This window comes from Protopterus annectens, chromosome 1.part0 (genome assembly GCF_019279795.1).
Source record: "Protopterus annectens isolate FY-2018-M chromosome 1.part0, PAN1.0, whole genome shotgun sequence".
NCBI lineage: Eukaryota > Metazoa > Chordata > Ceratodontiformes > Protopteridae > Protopterus > Protopterus annectens.
In genome coordinates this window covers 178,109,537-178,129,391 of record NC_056725.1, presented here as the reverse complement: position 1 = coordinate 178,129,391, position 19,855 = coordinate 178,109,537, and positions in this window count along the sequence as shown.

Sequence of the window (19,855 nt, the reverse complement as noted above, 5' to 3'; positions counted from 1 at the left end):
AAGATACCCTGTCCTGATGAAAAATAATATAAGGTTCCACAGCCATAAGAGCTTGTAACTCTGAAACTCTCCTGGCAGAGGTTAGGGCTAACAGGATGGCTGTCTTCCAAGATAAAAACTTGATGTCAGAAGAAGCAGCAGGCTCAAAAGGAGGCAAGGTTAGTTTTTCCAAAACATAGTTGAGATCCCAAGCAGGAATAGGACGAGATCTACAAGGTCTTAAGTTCTTAGCTCCTCTGAGAAATTGTCGCATGAGCTGGTGGGGAAAAAATGGGAGGGTCTGTATTATAATGAGCAGAAATAGCAGAGGCATGTAACTTAATGGAAGAGAAAGAAAGACCCTTATGTAAGAGATCTGTCAAGTAAAGTAAAATTAAAGTAATGTTAGGAAGAAGAGGATCAGAATCCTGAGCCTGCATCCAGGAACAAAATCTTTTCCATTTTCCTGCATAAGATTTTCTAGTGCTAGGACGTCTGGCTTCTAAAATGACATCCATAACCTGCTTGGGCAGTAAAGAAGAAATCAAAGGCCCTGGATTAACCAGGCTGCCAAGCTGAGAGTTCTGACATGACAGTGTAGAACCTGACCCTGATGTTGGGACAGAAGGTTCGGTGACAGAGGTAAAACCCAAGGGGGCTCTAGGCATAGGTTTTTTAGAGTTGGATACCAAAACTGCCGAGGCCAATTTGGAGCCAGCAAGATTATCCTCTTGGGCTTGTCCTGTTTTATCTTCAATAAAACCCGTGGAAGAAGAGGAAGAGGCGGAAAGGCATATCCCGAGAGGTTCCTCCAACTGAATGACAGAGCGTCCACTTTCCAAGTTTCTCTGTGGAAAGTCCTGGTGCAAAAAGTCTGTAGTTGATGATTTAGATGGGATGCAAAGAGGTCTATGTGAGGACATCTCCAGACTGCTATCATCCTGAATATTTTGGTGTCCAGCATCCACTCGTGTGGATCCGAAAGATTTCTGCTCAGACTGTCTGCCAAGAAGTTTTGTTTCCCTGGTAGGAACTGAGCTTGAAGATCCAGATTGCAAGCTAAAGCTGTGTTCCATAGATCCATGGCTAGTCTGCAAAGGGGGTAGGAATGAGATCCCCCTTGCTTGTTTATGTACCACATAACTGTGGTGTTGTCTGTCCGTATTAACAGTTGTCCTGGTTGTAAAAGATTCCTGAAGGCCAATAGAGCTTTCTGAACGGCTAACATTTCCTTTAAATTGATATGTAGGTGCTTCTGATCCTTTGTCCAAAGGCCCTGCAAACAATTGTCCAGAAAATGGGCTCCCCAAGCATAATCCGAGGCATCCGTGGTTAGAATCTGAGAGGCAGGAGGCAGACGGAAGGGCTTCCCTTTGTTTAGAGCACATGCCCTGGACCACCAAAGAAATTCCTTTTGAAGGCAAGGAAGGACGGAGATCAGTATGTCTAAACTGTGGCAATGCTGAGACCATACACTTTTTAGGTACCACTATTTTCCTCATGTGTAGTCTTGCATATGGTACGAGAAGGATGCAGGAGGCCATGTAACCCAAAGCCTGCAGGAATTTCCTTGCAGATAGATGAGTTAAAGTTGCCAAAGTTCTGAAAGTCGAAGCCAGCTGTAACTGTTTTTCGGATGTCAGAAATGCCATCTGGGTTGTGGTGTTTAGAAGCGCACCCAGAAAAGTTATCTGTTGTGATGGTGTCAAATTTGACTTTTTTATGTTTACAGAGAATCCCAGGAACTTGAGGAGGTTCTGTACAAATTCTAGATGCTGGAGTAAGACATCCTTGCTGTCTGCCTGAATTAGACAATCATCCAGATAAGGGTAAATTTGAATTCCCTTGAGTCTGCAGTAAGCTACTACTGGAGCCAGGCATTTGGTGAAGACCCTGGGCGCAGTAGATAATCCAAAGGGCAGCGCAGAGAATTGAAAGTGCCTTGATCCGGCTTTGAACCTGAGGTATTTTCTGCGATCCTGCCTGATGGGAATGTGTAAATATGCCTCCTTTAAATCCAAAGTTACCATCCATGCATTTTTGGACAGCATTGGAAGTAGCTGCTGTAGAGTAAGCATCTTGAATTTTGGAATCACTAGAAAGGTGTTCAAGACCGACAGATCCAGAATGGGTCTCCATGAGTTTTGCTTCCTTGGGACTAGAAAAAGCCTTGAATAAAAACCTTTTCCCATCTCTGAAAGAGGAACCAGTTCTATGGCATTCATAGCCAAAAGGGCTTCCACCTGGTTTAAGGCCTCCATCCATTGATGCTTTGGAAGGTCTGGCCATCCACTTGGCCTTGGCAAGGTATGAAAATGGAATTTGTAACCTCTTAAAACCACATCCAAAACCCATTTGTCTTGGGTTATTTGAGTCCAATTTTGATAAAAAAGAGAGAGTTTTCCTCCGAGAGGGGCTTCCAGGCAAGAAGTTTCTGTAGCCCAACAGAGGGAGTCATTGAGTTTGTTTCCTTTGAGATTGTGACCTGTCCTCTCCCCTCCCCTAGGGGTGGAAGCAGTCCACTGTCTTGGTCTATAAGCAGCTTGTGTTTGAGGCCTCCCTCTGGAACGTCTATATCTACCCCTCTGAGGCCTGTCAGAAGCGGGAAAGGACCAATTTTTAGAAGGCCAATTCCTGCTAAATCTAGGAGGCTGTACTTGTAAGAAATCTTTAACTGTTTGCATGGATTTCGCCTTATCCTCCATTATTTAATTACCTCTTCAGCTTTAGATCCAAACAAAACATTATGCTGAACAGGAGCATCCAATAATTTAGCCTTTATTTGTTCAGGTAAATTTTGTTCCTTTAGCCATGCATGCCTTCTAATGACTGTGCCAGAGGCCGCAGCCCTACAAGAAGCCTCCAAGGCATCAAATCCACAGTGTAAACCATGCTTCCCAACCTGTTCAGTGGCGTGCAATAAGTCATGTAATTCCTTATCTGCACAGGCAGAAATGGAAGTAAGCTTCTGTTTTAAGACAGACAATAGAAATTGCTGGTATTTAAACATATGAAACTGACAGTTTAAAGCCCTAATGGACAAAGTAGCAGAAGTGTACACCTTTTTGCCCCATTTTTCTAAGGATCGGGAATCCTTTTCAGTAGGAATGGGATTTTTGGCAGAAGCGGCCTTAACTCCCTTGGGACCCTGAGAAATGGTTGAAGGGTTCTTGTATAAAAACTGATGGGAATCAGGAACCCTGTAATATCTATCAGGCTTAACAGGAGCAGGAGGAAGAGAGTCAGGGGTTAAGTTAGCCTCCGAAAAGGCATCATCCACAATATCCAAAACAGGAGGAATAGCCAGGGGTCTATGTTGGGGAAGAAGAAGAAATTCCCTCAGTCTTTTCTTGGATTCCGAACACTCCTGTCCTTCCCAATGGAAATGCTCCCTCATTTCATGCAAAGTTTCCCCAAAAGAGAAATCCTCAGGGGGAGAAGCAGAAGGAATGGATTCTTCAGCATCAGAATCCTCATAAGGAGGGAAGGAATATTCCTGATCAGAAGAAGAAACTGAGGAAACAGAAGCCTGATCAGAGGAATCATAAGAAATATCCTGCCTTGGCCTTTTGTCTGGAGGGGGATGAGAATCCCTAATCATTGTAATTAAATCCTCCGCCATCTTGAGTAACTGTTTCTGTGACTTGGGAGCCGGTTCAGAAGAGGCCTGTGTTGAAGTCTTTGATTTTGAAGGAGTCTTTGCCTTTGTCTTTGGCTTTGCCTTTATTAGTAGCTGAGTAGGCCTGAAAACACCTTCGGAAGCCGGTACCTGCACAGCGGCTCCGGACCCACCGAAGGAGCATTGTCCAAAGGTCCTGCAACAGAAATATTTAAAGGCCTGGTTGGCTCCTCATGAGAGTCCGTTTCGGCCGTTGGTTCTGAAATGGCCGACGACAGGGGCTGCAAAAGTGCCTCACTGACGACGGCCGAACCTGAAGCTGGCTCCGCCTGTGCGCTATCATCAGATTTGGACCTTGGAGGCCTGTCTTTATCCTTGCGACGCTTGTGAACTCCAGAAGCCGGGACTGTATCCAACGACATTTTGTAGTTAAAGCGCCTACCGAAGTAATGAAAAGCAAAATCGTACCTTCGCTTAATTGTACGTTGATTGAATCTAGCACAAAACTGACAACTAGCTACGTCGTGGTCAGGGCCCAAGCAAGGAATACAGTAAGAATGAAAATCCTTACGAGGCATTTGCTTCCCACATGCAATACAATTATTAACTTTTTCTGACATCGGAGTGGAGCAAGAAAAAAGTTTCCCCAATGGGGTACTTAGTTGTGAGTGGAGAAGAAAATCTTCGGACCGAAGTATTTCAGTAAAATTAGTCAGGAGTCAGCCGACCGTCACTTGCGAACTGCTATCACCGCACGGCAAGAAAGACTGGAGAAGATGGAGTCGGCTGTCAGCTTTGTACTCCTGGCGCTCTGACGTCAGGGAGCATGGTTGAACAGCCGATGCCAGACCCAGACTTTGGGATTCTGGCCGACCGAGGGCTGCCTGCCGGCAGGGGAGAACCCTACAGTCATGACTGCAACAGTGAAACACGATGAACATCTGTACTATGTTCATCGTGTCACACTGCTGCAGTCATCACACTTGGGTTGAATCCCAAAGCTAAGTTTTGGTGGCTGGTCTATAAAGAATTAGGATTGGCTAAGAGGCCCTGCAGAACTGCAGTGGCAAAACCTGCTCTGGATTTAGAGTAAAGAGGCAGGTGGTAATGCTTGGTGAAGGTGTGCACTGAACTTCAAGTTGCAGCCTCCAAAATTTCCTTGGTAGGTACTCCTCTGAGAAAGGCTGTTGAAGTGGCTGTTGCCCTGGTGGAATGAAGCCTAATGTTATTAGGGACTGATTTTCCATGCTGTGTGTAGCAGTACCAAATACAGTGTCCTATCCATTTGGATACAGTCTGCTTTGAGATAGCCTTGCCTTGTGATCCTGCAGCATATGCTACAAACAGTTGATCAGTTTTCCTGAAAGCTTTTGTTTTGTCCAAGTAGAGGTGTAGCTGCCTGTGTATGTCCAAAGAATGCAGAAGTTTCTCCTCTTTATTTTGGGGGTTTGGATAAAAAGTAGGCAAATGGATGGTTTGGTTAAGAGCCACACTAGATACCACCTTTGGCATGAAGGTAGGGTTTGTCCGTAAAGATATCCTGTCCTGATGAAAAATTATAAAAGGTTCCACTGCTATTAATGCCTGTAGATCTGAGACTCTTCGTGCTGAAGTTACCGCCAGGAGCAGAGCTGTTTTCCATGACAAAAATTTTAGATCGGCTGTATTGGCTGGCTCAAAAGGTGGTAGGGTCAGTTTTTCCAAAATGAAATTGAGGTCCCAAGTTGGTGTTGGTGCTCTCTGGGGCGGTCTTATGTTTTTAGCCCCTCAAGGTACTGCTTTAGCAAGGGATGAGAGAATAAAGGAGGGTCCGTGTTGTAATGTGCAGAAATGGCAGAGGCGTGACTCTTAATTGATGAAAAGGATAGGCCTCTGTCCAGCATCTCAGTTAAGTATTGTAAAATCTGAGGAATGTTTGGAATGAGAGAGTCAAGGCTGTGAGCTTGGTTCCAGGTGCAGAATCTCTTCCATTTTTCTGAGCAAGCTTTCCTGGTGCTAGGCCTCCTGGCCTCCAAAATGACATCCATAACAGCTTTAGAGAGAGGTGTTGCTTGTTTGACTAAAGTATCTGCCATGCAGCCAGGTTCAGGGTTTTGAGCTGACCGTGCAGGATCTGATTGTTTTGTTGAGTCAGAAGGTGTGGAATTTGGGGCAAAATCCATGGTGGGCCCTGAGCCAAGTTTCTTAAGATAGGGTACCAGTGCTGGCGTGGCCAGTCTTGAGCAATCAGGATCATCTGTGGTTTTTCTTGTCTGGCTTTTAGGAGTACCTTTGAAAGGAGAGGCAGTGGTGGGAAGGCATAGACTTTTAGATTTTTTCCAGCTGAACAGAAGAGCATCCACTTTCCAAGCTTGTTTGTGATAAGTCCTTGTGCAGAATTTTTGTAGTTGGCAATTCAGAGGGGAGGCAAAAAGATCTATGTCTGGGCATTCCCATTTTTGTGTTATCATGCTAAAGATTTGTGGATTCAATTTCCATTTGTGAGGGTCCATGATATTTCTGCTTAGGTCGTCTGCCAGAGTATTTTTCTTTCCTGGCAGGAATTGTGCTTGCAGGTGAACTTGGTACGTAAGCGCTGTGTTCCACAAGGTCATGGCTTGCCTGCATAGGGGATAGGAATGAGTGCCCCCTTGTTTGTTTATGTACCACATTACTGTGGTGTTGTCTGTCTTCAGTAACAGTTGTCCTGGATGTAGAAGGTCCTTGAATGCTGTTGGGGCATTTTGAACAGCCAACATCTCTTTTTGATTGATGTGAAGATGCATCTGGTCTGTGGTCCATTTGCCCTGAATGCATTTTCCTGCCATGTGTGCTCCCCAGTCGTAATCCGAAGCATCTGTTGTTAGAGTTTGCCTGGCTGTGGGTTGGGTAAAAGGCTGACCCTTGTTTAGGTGACATGCCTGTGCCCACCATTGAAACTCCTGTTGTAGACAGGGAATTATTGACTGCTTCTAGACTGTGCGAATGTTGAGTCCAAACACTTTTTAGGTACCACTGTAATTTCCTCATATGCAGTCTGGCATATGGTATTAGTAGTATGCTGGATGCCATGAATCCCAGGGCCTGCAGAATTTTTCTTGCAGAGAGATGGGATGTTTTTGCCAGTAGTTGAAAATATTGAGTTAGCTGCACTTGTTTGTCTGGCATGAGGTAAGCCATCTGGGCCGTTGTATTTAAGCTGGCACCCAGGAATGTAATCTGTTGTGAGGGTACTAGTTTTGACTTCTTTTCATTTACTGTGTACCCTAGAGAAATTATTCACTTTTTCACAAACGCCAGATGCTGTAGAAGAATGTCCTTTGTCTCTGCTTGAATGAGGCAGTCGTCCAGGTATGGATATATTTGAATTCCTTTTTGTCTGCAAAATGCAATTACTGGTGCCTGGCACTTTGTGAAGACCCTGGGTGCAGTAGATAAGCCAAAGGGCAGTGCAGAGAATTGGTAGTGCATTGTACCAGCTTTGAAATGGAGGTATCTTCTGCAATTTTGTCTGATAGGGACATGCAGGTATGCCTCTTTGAGATCCAGAGTAACAAGCCAAGCCTTCTTGCCCAGCATGGGTAGAAGCTGTTGTAATGTCAACATTTTGAATTTCGGAATATCCAGGTAAGTATTCAGAATTGAAAGGTCCAGTATAGGCCTCCAGGCTTTGTCCTTTCTGGGGACCAGGAAGAACCTTGAGTAAAATCCTTGTCCTTGTTCCTGTTGTGGTACTTTTTGTATAGCTCTCATGTCCATGAGGGCTGAAATTTGTTTTTGTGCCTCTGTCCATTGATTTTGTTGCAAGTCTGGCATTCCTTTTAGCTTTGGTAAAGTATGGAAGTGGAATCTGTATCCTCGAGACACAATATTCAGGACCCATTTGTCTTGGGTGATTGTCAGTTTTGTGAAAAAAGTGCTAGTTTCCCCAAGGGGGCTTCCAGAAGGGACGTGCTTGGCGTACACAAAGGAAAGTCATTGTGACCGTTTCCTGTTAGGTTGAGATGTCCTCACTTCCTTTTGGGGTTGAGGTGCCCCACTGTCGTTGTCTGTCTGAGCCTTGGGGTTGAGATCTGTCTCATGGGCATCTGTATCTGACTCTCTGTGGCCTGTCTGACACTGGAAAGGACCAATTTTTTGTTGGCCAATTTCTGCTAAACTGAGGTGGCTGTACCTGTAAATAATCCTTGACTGTTTGCATAGATTTAGCTTTATCCTCCATTTTCTTTAACACCTCTTCTGCCTTAACACCAGACAAGGTATCATGTTGTAAAGGAGCATCCAATAACTTTGCCTTAACATGATCAGGTAAACTCTGTTCTTTTAACCAAGCATGTCTTCGAATAACAGAACCTGTAACTGCGGCTCTACAAGAGGCCTCTAAAGAATCAAAACCACATTGCAGTGTATGTTTTCCTACCTGTTCAACTGCATGCAATAAATCCTGCATTTCTTTACAATCAGGAGCTTCTGAGCTAGCAAGCATTTTCTGTTTTAACTGAGCCATTAAACATTGTTGGTACTTAAGCATGTGAAACTGGCAATTTAAAGCTCTTACTGCTAAAGTTGCAGACGTGTATACTTTCTTCCCCATCTATCCAAAGCTCTGGAATCCCTGTCAGAGGGTACTGGATTTTTTGCAATGGAAGCCTTAACCCCTTTTGGACCCTGGGAAATAGTTTCTGGATCAGCAGAAGGGTTTTTGTAAAGAAACTTGTGAGAGTCAGGGACTCTATAATACCTATCTGGCTTGGCTGGAGCAGGGGGCAAAGAGTCAGGACATAAGCTGGATTCAGAGAACACATCATCCACAATGTCTAGCACAGGCGGAATAGCCAGGGGCCTGTGCTGAGGCAGTAAGAGGAAATCCCTGAGCCTTTTCTTGGATTCTGAATATTCCTGACTTTCCCAATGGAAATGTTCCCTCATGGTATGTAAAGTTTCCCCAAAAGAATAATCCTCAGGAGGAGAGGCTGAAGGGATAGATTCTTCAGCATCAGAGTCCTCATGGGGGGGGGGGGTATCCCTGGTCTGAAGAGGAACCAGAAGAAATGGAAACCTGATCAGAGGAATCATAGTCTGTATCCTGCCTAGGCCTTTTCTCAGGAGGGGGATGGGAACCCCTGATTAGAGTAATGAGGTCTTCGGCCATTTTAAGCATCTGTTTCTTAGGCATGGAGGACTGTCCAGGAGAATGCTGTACTTGTTTCTTTGTCTTTAATGGTACCTTTGTTTTGGCTGTTGTTTTAATGGTAAGTTGTGAAGGTCTGAAAACACCCTCAGAAGCCGGTGCCTGCTCAGCGGCTCTGGACCCATCTGAGGGATTAGTTTCCGTAGGCCCAATACCTTGAGTTTCCAGAGGGCTAGTTGTCTCCACGTGGGAGTTGGAAGTGGCCTGTGGCTCTGAGGTAGCGGGTGTCAGGGGCTGCGAAAGCGCCTCACTGAGAACCGTCGAACCGGCGACTGGCCTAGAAGAGGTTTAATCGGTTTTGGACCTCGGATGTCTGTCTTTATCCTTGTCTTTGCGTTTTTTCATTATTGAGGTTGTCGGCTGATCCGACGGCATGGTATAATTGATCCTTCAGCCAAAGTAGTGTAAAGCAAAATCAAAACGTCTCTTTATAGTGCGTTTGTTGAATCTAGTACAAAACTGACAACTAGTGACGTCGTGATCAGGGCCTAGGCATGGAATACAGTAAGAGTGGAAGTCCTTATGAGGTATTTGCTTCCCACAAGAAATACTGACATCGGTCTGAGGCAAGAAAAAAGGTTTCCCCAACAGGGTACTTAGCTTTATTGAAGACTTCGGAAATCAAGAGTCGGCTGACTGGCACTTGCGAACTGCTTCTGCTTCGGGCACCGCACGGCAAGAAAGACTGAAGAAAATAGCATCGACTGCATATTATATACCCCTGGCACACTGACTTCAGGGAAGAAGAGACAGCAACTGATGCCAAACCAAGACTTTGGAACTCTGGCCGACTGCGGGACCGCCTGACGGCAAGATAACCCAAGTGTGATGACTGCAGCAGTGTAACACGATGAACATCAACTTTAGGTGTCCTTGCTTCAAAATATCTTGGAAGGCCCTCAGTGCAGATGTGAGCCCTCATCTCTCTTATGATGTGCTCCCCTCTTGCAGGGGCCTGTCCATGTGCCTTGCACCTTCCAGCTCGCCAACCCCGGTCTGAAGCATCTGTGTATATTTCCTGGACTGGACTTGGGGGTTTGTAAAGGAAGTCCTGGGTTCAGAGAGACTTTGATCCACCCATTAAAGGATCTCCTTACTTAGACAACGTAGGAAGGGAATTCAGTGGTCCAAGGGTTGGCAGTGTTGGGTCCATGTGGACATCAGGTACCACTGAAGTTACCTCATGTGGAGTCTAGCCAATAGCAACATGGGGATTGTAGAAGCCATATGCCCTAACAGTCTGAGGTATTCCCTTGCTGTCATTGCAGGGGTGTGGATGACAGACAATAGGTATTCCTTCAAGCTTTCCACCTTTTGGGGTGGGAGGAGTGCCATCATAACATCTTTCCTGATTCTGCACCCCTCCTGGGAGGGGTTTAGGCTGGATTTGGGGAAGTCAATGGCGAAACCCAGACTGCAGAAGAGAAGTGACTGCCTGGAGATGGTTCTGGAGGGTACTGTAACAATCTACCTGGATCAAGAGGTCATCCAGGTATGGGAAAATCTGTATTTCTAAGACCCTGCAATAGGCTACCACTGGAGCCAGACACTTGGTGAATATCCCTGGAGCAGAAGATAGTCCAAAGGGTAAAGCAGAGAATTGAAAATGCAAAGAACCCACAGAGAAGTGCAAGTACATCCTGTATATGGGCCAGATCGGGATATGTAGATAGGCATCTTTGATGTCCAAGGTGGCCAAAACTGCCTAAGGCATTAGCAGTGGAAATGGAGTCAGAAGAGTAAGCATGAGAAAGGTGGGTACTTGAAGAAAAGGGATGAGGTGAGAGACCCAGGATGGGTCTCCATGAGCTGCCTTTGCTTGGGACCAGGAAAAGTCTGTAGTAAAAGCCTCTTCCCTTTTCTGATGCAGGGACTGGTTGGATAGTCCCTTGAGAGAAGAGTCTGTCCAAGACTGGTTGGAATAGGGGCAGCTGGTCCTTTGGTGGCAGTTAGATGCATCTTAAGAGTGGAATAATGGCCCAAGTCATGAAGTAACCTTTTTTTATGATTGACATGACCCATTTGAGGTAATGCTTTTCGAGAAAGGGAGACAGTGAAAAAGTCTCTGGGAAAGAGGAATAGTATGTGGGTGGGAGGGAGAGGAGGTAGTCACAGACTACCTGCCTTGTCCTGAAATAAAGATTTCTGGGCTGGTGTCTGAACAGGACTGGAAGGTGGCTGCTGTTTTCTGGAACTCTTTTTGCCCCTAGTAGGAGGAGGAGCAATATGTTTTATAATGAATTGGATCTTAGTAGGATAATTTCCATGGAATTTAGGAATAGGTGACAAAAACAAATGTTTCAAGTCCTGTACTTCTTTCTCCTTCTGTTGAAGGGTTTTGAAAAGTTCTGCCACTTGAGCCCCAAACAAGGCAGTATTGTCTAGGGGGGCATCTAGAATTTTAACCTTGATGTCATAAGGTAAGGGTTGGAGCCTCACCCAAGAGTACCTTCTGAGCACTGAGGCAGAAGTTGCAGATCTGTCCAAGGCCACTGCATCATAACTGCATTTGATTGAGTGTCTTGTTACTCATGAAGACAAGGAGATCAGGTTAGAGATTTGCGACTTTGTGGCCGAATCAGGGAGATCAGACAAGAGCTTTGAAGCCCGAGTCAAAAGGGCCAAGGACTACTTAGACATATGTGTCTGGTAGTTGATGGCCCTAAATGCCAAGGTGGCAGAGGTGCACACCTTCTTGCCAAGTCATTCCATAGTCTTGCTGTCCTTATCAGTAGGAAAGACAGAGGTAGAGGGTAACAGTCTGGAGGGTTTTCTGCAGAGACAGAAATGGTACCAAGATCTGCAACAGGACATTTAATAAGAAATTTTGCCCCTTCTGGGACCTTATAAAATCTGTCAGGCCTTCTAGAAGCAGGGGGTGGGAATCATGACTTTTAGAAGCTGCCAAAAAGCTGTCTAAGAAGACTGGGAGGACTGGTGGAATGGCAGGAGGAGGAGTATCCATTCGTAGTAGTTCATAGTACCTATTGTAGACCGGACATTTCAAGAGTCCCATTTGAAAAACTCTCTCATCCAAGAGATGGTTTCTCCAAAGGCAAGGTCCTCCCCAGGTGAATCTGTCTCAGCAGAGTCCTCCTCTGGGGAGGCATACCCTAGAAGAGAAGGCATTTGTGAAGCATACGACAGAGAATCCTCTGAAGAGGAATCTGAAGAGTATTCAGCCTCTACAGAAAGAGTTTCTGCAGTCTGAGGCCTAGGGCTGATAACAGGAGAGGCCGGTGGAGGAGAAGCAGCCATGGTAGGCCTAAGGACCATAAAGGCATTGAACAAGATTTGAGAGAGAGCTTGCCAATCAGGTAAGTGCTGAGGAGGTGAAGACACATTTTGATTTTCTGTTTCCTTTTTAAAGAAGAAACAGGCCTGGAGGGTGTAGGCCCCAAGTAGGGCCTAGGTTCTGAAGCCTCACTACTGGTGGGAGGACTGGTCTGGACGTCTGCAGTGAGCTGAGGTCCCCCCTGTTCGTCAGCGCCTTAAGTCTGCATCACCTCAATGGAAGTGCTTTCAGACCTTGGTTTTGTGGGCTCCGGAATGGTACCTGCTATACCAGTCATCTGGTTCTGTACGTTCCTCCAGGTGTACCTCGGCCACAGGAGTCACATTGGGTGGAAGAGGTGGAGCAGCAGGCTCAGGCCTGGTAACTTTGGCCTTCTTTTTTGGTGGCTCGGCAGTATTGCCGGACGGTGAGATGCTTGAGGACTTTGTTCTCTTATATACTTGTATACTGGCCAGATGTTCGAGTCACTAGGTGGAGGCTAACCCAAAGGTTATGAATACTGCAACATGAGAATAGAAGAACATCATGTGTTACTTTACAACTGTAAATGGCAAACCGTTCAGCACCTTTACATACGTTGCATTCATTCAATTCTAGGTCTTAAACTGGATTTTATAAACCACAATAAATGTGAAATACATAGTTTTGTACAAACAGCTTATATCATCTTAGGTACCATTCAAGCAACACATACTGCCAGCAGCATTTTCTTTATAAAGTTGTGAGCTTTCATAAGGCTAAGCAGTCCTGCCTGTGTCACTTGATTAAAATCTTACAGAAATATGAACTTTACTTAATACAAAAAGTAGTAAATAAATATTCAATTTGCACTAGAAAGAGGTCAAATATCACAGTTGTCCTTGCCATTGTGTATGCTTTAGGAAAAAAAATATTCTAATACTGTACATGTGGCATGTTTTTGGAATTATTAATGCAAATATTGAATAATAACTGATGACTAGAGGTGTCAGTAGGATGTAAATGTAGATATTCCTAGAGAGATCACTAGGCTATAATGAGTAAAACATTTTGCCAGACCCCCCCCCCCACAAAAAAAAAAAAAAGTAAACTCACAGTCTCTCTACAGCAAAAGTGTATTTCAGTTACTGTACACAACTTTTAAACAGAGGGGAAAAAGAGCATTTTCATTTAAAGATACAATAGTCTCACAGTCCATTGAAACACAAAACTAACTTTAAAATAACTTTCCCAAAAAAGAAAGTGAGAAAAATGATAGGTTTTTTCCCCCAAAGGGAACTTATCTGCCCAACAAAGGAGCACTACCATGCCAACTGTGGAAAACCTTAGGACCATACTCTTCTGGGCACCCATAGTTGTCTTTTAGTCAGCTCAGCTTGAGCTGCCAGTTTGCATGTATGGAAAGTGAGCTGAAGGTTTAGAAGCCATCTGGCTGTTACATCTTTGGCAGACTATAACCCCATATAGCTAAGGCTACTGTAGCAGTGATCAACATGATGAACATTCAAGAGTTTTGGGCTTGTGAATCTCAAGTAGAAGCTCTGTCAGTCAGAATCCTCTTGCAAACTTTCATATGGAATTTATTGACATTGCACTCTGTGCAACAGCTTCCTGGCTTAGGTATAAACAAACACCACACCCTCAGATAAGCAATATCTAAACTTTTTTTTCTTCACAGGACCTTCCTGAAAGATGACAGACTAGGGGATGGCACTTTACCCCTGGCAAAAGGAATATTTCCCAGACACCCCTAAAGAACCTCCTGTAGTACCTCCCAGACCCATGAATGATGGTTCTCCTATGGCTAGACAGGACATGAACAACCACAGAGGATGCAGCTGACCCCCAAGTTCATAGTGGCTGAAGGGGCTACACCAGAGGAATCAAGTGTAATAATTGAGTGGTCTGAGGAATAATGGGTCGGCCACTACAGTCAACCACCAGTGGCTGAGGTACTGTCTTGCAGTGCATGCGTGCACACACACAGTCCCCTGCCAAATGTAAAAACACAAACAGTACACAGAAATCTCTGACAGCGCTCAGTCCCTTTTCTGAAGTGCAGACAGAATTGAAGTCAAGTTGTCACAAAGTGTACACAAGCATTCGACATGAAAAGAAAACGTTTCCTCCTCAACTCATTCAGGGCTATAGCACCTTTTTTGTATACTTCCATTTCACATCCATATGTACTTATGGTGTCCAGAACTTTTTTCAGTCTGTGTGCTTTAACTAGGTGACTTACCAGATAAGAGTAAGTATAAGAAAGGGCAAGGAGTTGTTAACATAAAGACAAGACTTTGTCTAGAATTTCATTGCAGCTGCAAAATTAATTTGTCAATTATTCTTACTTTTTATACAAATGTTCATATTTTTATAACAGAGATCTACATTTTATTGGTGTTTTAAGTGAAACACCAATGTGGGAGACAGGACAATTCATTGTCAATGTTGGTTTATATCACCACTGCAAATATTGCTAGTAGTTAATTATGAAATTAAGCAATATTACTATATGTACTTGATACTTCAACAAGTGGCTTACAAAACTGTTGCAAGGCATCAGGTGAAACCTTACACATTGCTGAAGAATGCAACAGATTGATATTGTCTGATTTTAGTCCAGTTCAACTATTGGTTGGTGGCATAGCAGGTGTTAGGCACCTGCAAAAACCATGGCCACGGGGGCCCCCCAATTATCTCCCCATGAACGAGGGCCCCTATCCAGCAGCCACGGGTTGCTCCATCTACTCCGTTACTTACTCAGCACAGCACTTCGTGGGTATCTGAATGGGTCTTTTTACATCACTGCGATTGCAAACTTTTTTTTTTTTTTTTTGTGATATGTCTGTAAGCTGCACTCAATCAGGTCCACTTCAATGAAGGAAGGGATATGATTGGCTGCAGCAGCCAGCAAAACACTTCCTGTATCAGCTGCCTTTAAAAAGGCATGTGTGGCTAATAAGGATTACTTCTCTTGTTTTGTAACAGAGTTTTACTTTTGGTGTATCGGCAGCAGCTTGAAGGAGGTTTGGATTACCATAGCGAGGATGGAGAATGGGTAAATAGTAGATTCAAGCCTTAGGAATGGTCGTGGTCATTGGACAACACTATTTTCGACTGTTCTTCTAAGGGCAATTTCTAAAAAGTCTGGAAAACTGTCCTTTTAAGGGCAATTTAAAAGGGACTGCATGGGTCTGGAGGGGAAGCAAGCAGAGCAGATCAGTCTTCAGTCGTGAAGAGGGAGCAGAGGATTAGAAGCAGCCTTCTGTAAACTGCATAAAAGGCAAGTTTTTGGGTTAGTTTTTACTTCTGTGTAGAGTTCTTGTGCTAAGAGGATTGGGGGAGGGGCTGTGGTTGTACTATTTTTATTTATTCTACATTTGTTTACTGGATAGTCCAATTGGGATAGAAACCTTTTTCAGTGGAGACCCTGGGAGAAAAGCTCCACATGGCAACATATTAGTGAAGACAACACAGCAATTATTTATACAAAGAAACAATTATCTGTTAACTAAAAGTGACAGAAATATGTAAAATAAGCATGGTTCATCTATTTTTACAAGAGACAATATAAGGGAATGTGAGCTATAATATACATTTAATTTTGATTTCCAGTTGGTTAGGAAAGCGCGAGTTAGCTACTGGGGGCATGAGGTAGAATTGGCTCATTTTTATAGGTAGTATATATGCTGTATATGTAATGAGGTGGAGAGAGAGGACAAGACAGAGATAGGGGTGATGAAAAGGGTCTATATTATAATATCGAACAGAACGAATGTCAAACGGCTAAAATATCGAAAGTGCCATTCAAATAACTTGGTTTTGTGGGGGGGCTGTGCCCCCCACACCCCCGTTAATTATATATACTGACTGAGACCGCACTACAATGAGGAAATGGCAAAATTCCCAATCTTCACTGCACCCCAATCCCACAAACCAGAACTCAAACAGCACTTTCGATATTTCGGCCATTCGATATTATAATATAGACCAGATGAAAAGGAGGGCAGATAGACAAGGGAATAAAGAAAAGAAAAGGATATTACAGAGTTTGCTTAGACCAGGGATAGATCAGCAGTCTTATGACGTGCTGTTTGCTAAGAGTACAGGGTAAGTGGCAAAGATTGGCTTATTTCAGCCTGGATTGTGACATAAGCTGTTGCATGGTAGATGCGACACATAAGTGTAGTGTGTCAGCATACTGGATTGTGGATGTTAGGGAGGTGGTAGTATTGACATTGTTAGTAAATCCACTAAACTGAAGTGGGCCAAGGATGGAGCCCTGTGACTGGGAGTAGAGGGGATAGACCTTGCAGTCATTTTACTGCCTGTTTACGACCTGATGGGTAGCTTTGGAACCATTTGAGGGCTAGGGGGCTGAAATTAATGTTGGCGAGAGTAGTTAGCAGTGAGAGACTGTAAAAAAGGCCTGTGACAAATCTAGAAAGACAGATGATCCTATTTTACTACTATCATTTCTAAATTGATGGTGTTGGTACAACAGAGGAGGGCAGATGTGGTACTATGAGGCCTGAAGCTGTGTTGGGATTTCGCAAGTAAATTATTGGTTGAGAGATTCTGTAGAAGTTGAGAATGAATGCATCATTCTAGGAGTTTAGATAGTGGGGAGAGAATTGTTATGGACCTATAATTTGTAAGTTCTGTCAAGTTTCCACCTTTGTGCAAGGATATAATATGTGACATTTTCCAGATGGTTGGGACATACTGCTCAGTAATGGATCTATTGAGTTGTGAGAAAGGGTAAGAAATGGCTTCAGCTGCTATTTTTAGAAATTCCATTGGTAGATTATCAGCTGCACTTGTGATAGGTTTGAATTTTTTTTTAGGAGCTTTTCAATAGTCTTTGTGGAGATTGGCTGGAAAGAGAACGTTAAGCTATTATTGTTGGGTGGGATGTCAGTTGATTGTTAGGTGGTTTGTTGTTGGTTAGTAATAGAATGCTTTCAGTGAAATATTTGTTAGTGTTCTGCAATGGTAGCTATGCTTTTGGGTATATTAGGAAGGGGGGTTGAGGTTTTGCCGGGGCGAATGATGTTAATTGTCCAGAATTTTTATGGATTTTATTTTTGGTGTTTCCACTGTAAGTTGGTGTAATAACTTTTTGCCTTAGTTTATTTGGTACTTTGTTTCTAATTTGTTGATAGACTATTTTACTTTTGTCCAGAATTCCTGTGCTAAGAGGATTGGGGGGGGGGTGAGGGCTGTGGTGGTACCACTGTTCTAGATTTGTCCAGAATTTTTCTGCTAATAGATTGAGAAAGGGAAGTCTGTCTAATGTCCAGATGTGGTCTTGGAGATGGGGGGGGGGGGGGTGAGGTAATCAAGGGAGATTATTGCATTACTTTTTTATGCAGAGTTCTTGTGTTATGAGGATTGAAGGGTGTGAGAAGTCAGTCTTGCACAAGAATTGTCAACTTATTTTTGTTTTGTCTGTAATTGTGCTGAAAATGGTGGGGGATGGTGGCTATGAGAATGCTATAGAAGGTACAGATAGTTTTAATGTGTACAGATACAAACCCTGTTATGCCAGTATTTGTGTATACCATTAATGTTTACAACCATCCCTGATGCTACAACTTAATTGTATAACTCTTTCCTTTGTCCATAATTATGCTGAGAGGTTAGGGGGGGCTTGGTGGCTGGGAGACTGTAGCAGAATGAATAGATATTTGCATCTACACTAATGCAAACACTGTTATGCTAGTACTGTGCATACCAGTAATGTTTATAACTATCCCTGATGCTACAACTTTGTTCTGTGACAATTTTTTTGCTTTGCTCTTAGTTGTGTTGAAAGAATAGCAGCGTGGTTAGGGTCTGTGAGAATGCTACACAGTGCTTGAGTGTTTGCCTTGTAAGTTACACAATGTACAAGCATGTTAATGTTATGCCTTTGTCTTTTTTTTTTTTAACCACTTCTCCAGAATTGTGCTGAGACATTGGGGGGTAGGTGCTGTGAGCATTTTACATAATGTACTCCTGTCTTAATGCATGTTAATGGACAATTACATGTTTGCCTGGTATTTTTGGTCTAATCATCAAAATTGTGGGTTCACACAATGCATGCTACTGCAAAGTGTTCTACCATTTTTAATTCACAAGTATATCGTTTAAAATGCCTAATGTTGGGAGCTTGGTTAGCAGCTGTGAGAATGTTGCAGAAGGTATAGATGTTTTAAATGTATACTAATGCAAATCCTGTTGCTAGTATTCTGTATACCAGCAATGTTTGTAACCATCACTGATGCAATGACAAATTTTTTGCGTTGTCCATAGTTATTGTGTTGAAAGGTTAGGAGTGTAGTTAGGGCCTGCATGAATGTTGCAGTGTTCCAATGTTTGCCTGGAATTTTTTGTTTTTTTTGATGAGGGGTTACATACTATATAACACATTGTTAATGCTATGCCTTTGTCTTTATTTTGTTTTCACTTCATCCAAAATTACTGTGCCGAGACTTTGGGGGGGGGGGGGTGAGAATTCTGCAGAATGTACTGATGTCTTAATTCCTCATCAAAAATGTAGGTTCATGCAATGCATGCTCCTGCAAAATCTGTTCTAGTTTATAAGTACATTGTTTTGAAATCGCTAATATTATGCCTTTGTCTCATTTTTTTTTTTTTTAGTTTTCGTCTAACATTATTGGGGGGGCTGTTTGAATTCTGCAGAATGTACTGTTTTAATGGATGCAAATGCAAACCCTGTTATTCTAGTATCTTTAAGGTTATCATAGCAATGTTTGAAACTGTTCTTGTTACTTATTTCCTCTGCAATTTTTGGCTTTGTCTACTAGAATTACTCTGATGAGATCAGGAGGGTAGGTGCTGGAAGAATGTTACAGAATGTTTGCCTGATTTTTGGTCTGTTCTCACTCATAAAATGATTACACAGCACAATGCTGAGAGCTGAAGCTACTAACAAAAGTATACTTGATATTTCATATCCTCCATGTAATGCATAGTACCATTTATGCTTTTGTCCACAGTTCTTGTGCCAAGGGGGGAGCAGTTGTGGAAATGTCTGTCTCCCAATGTTTGGCACTTCTATATCCCTCACAAATGAGGTTTTCTAGCAAATCCATGATTTTACTCCTTTGTTCTACCAACGATTTTGGTTTGTTCAATTGTGTGCCAAGAGACTGAGAAGTGGTGGGTAGGTGTATGAAAATGTTGTACATACCTGTCATTGACACTGCATTCCTGAATTTTGGCTGGTTTGTGATTATAAAGTAGGAATAGTTTTTGGAAAGGTCTTTTTGCTTGGAGGAACCAGGATGAAGAATCTGCTGCACTTATTGTTGAGGGGAAAAGCAAAAAAATCACAGAATGGCTGGCCCCACTGATGGAACATCTTTTCTGCCACTCTCAGAGACCATTCTTGAGGAATCAGGATGGATCTGCTTGGTCTGTCTGCAAACACGTTGGCTTTCCCCAGTATGTGCACTGCCAAAAGAAAGTGACTGGTTGAGATCACCTACTGCCACACTCTCACTGCCTCTCAACACAGTGGGTAAGATCTGCCCACCCCATTTGTTATACCAGACTACAAACATGTCTGCAGGTATCAAAATCATGCCTGAAGGTAGAACATCTTGAAAAGCCTGCAATGTTAGCAGGACCGCTCTCACTTCCAGGACATTGATGTGCCAATTGGCTTCTTCTGGGGACCACGCACCTTCGACTGTCCTTTCCAAAAAGCCAATGCCCCCCAAGTTGGGAGGCGTCCATGGTGACTATAGCTACTGGCTGTGGGAGAACAAAGGGGTGACCTTGAAAAGCTTCTGAATGAAACCAC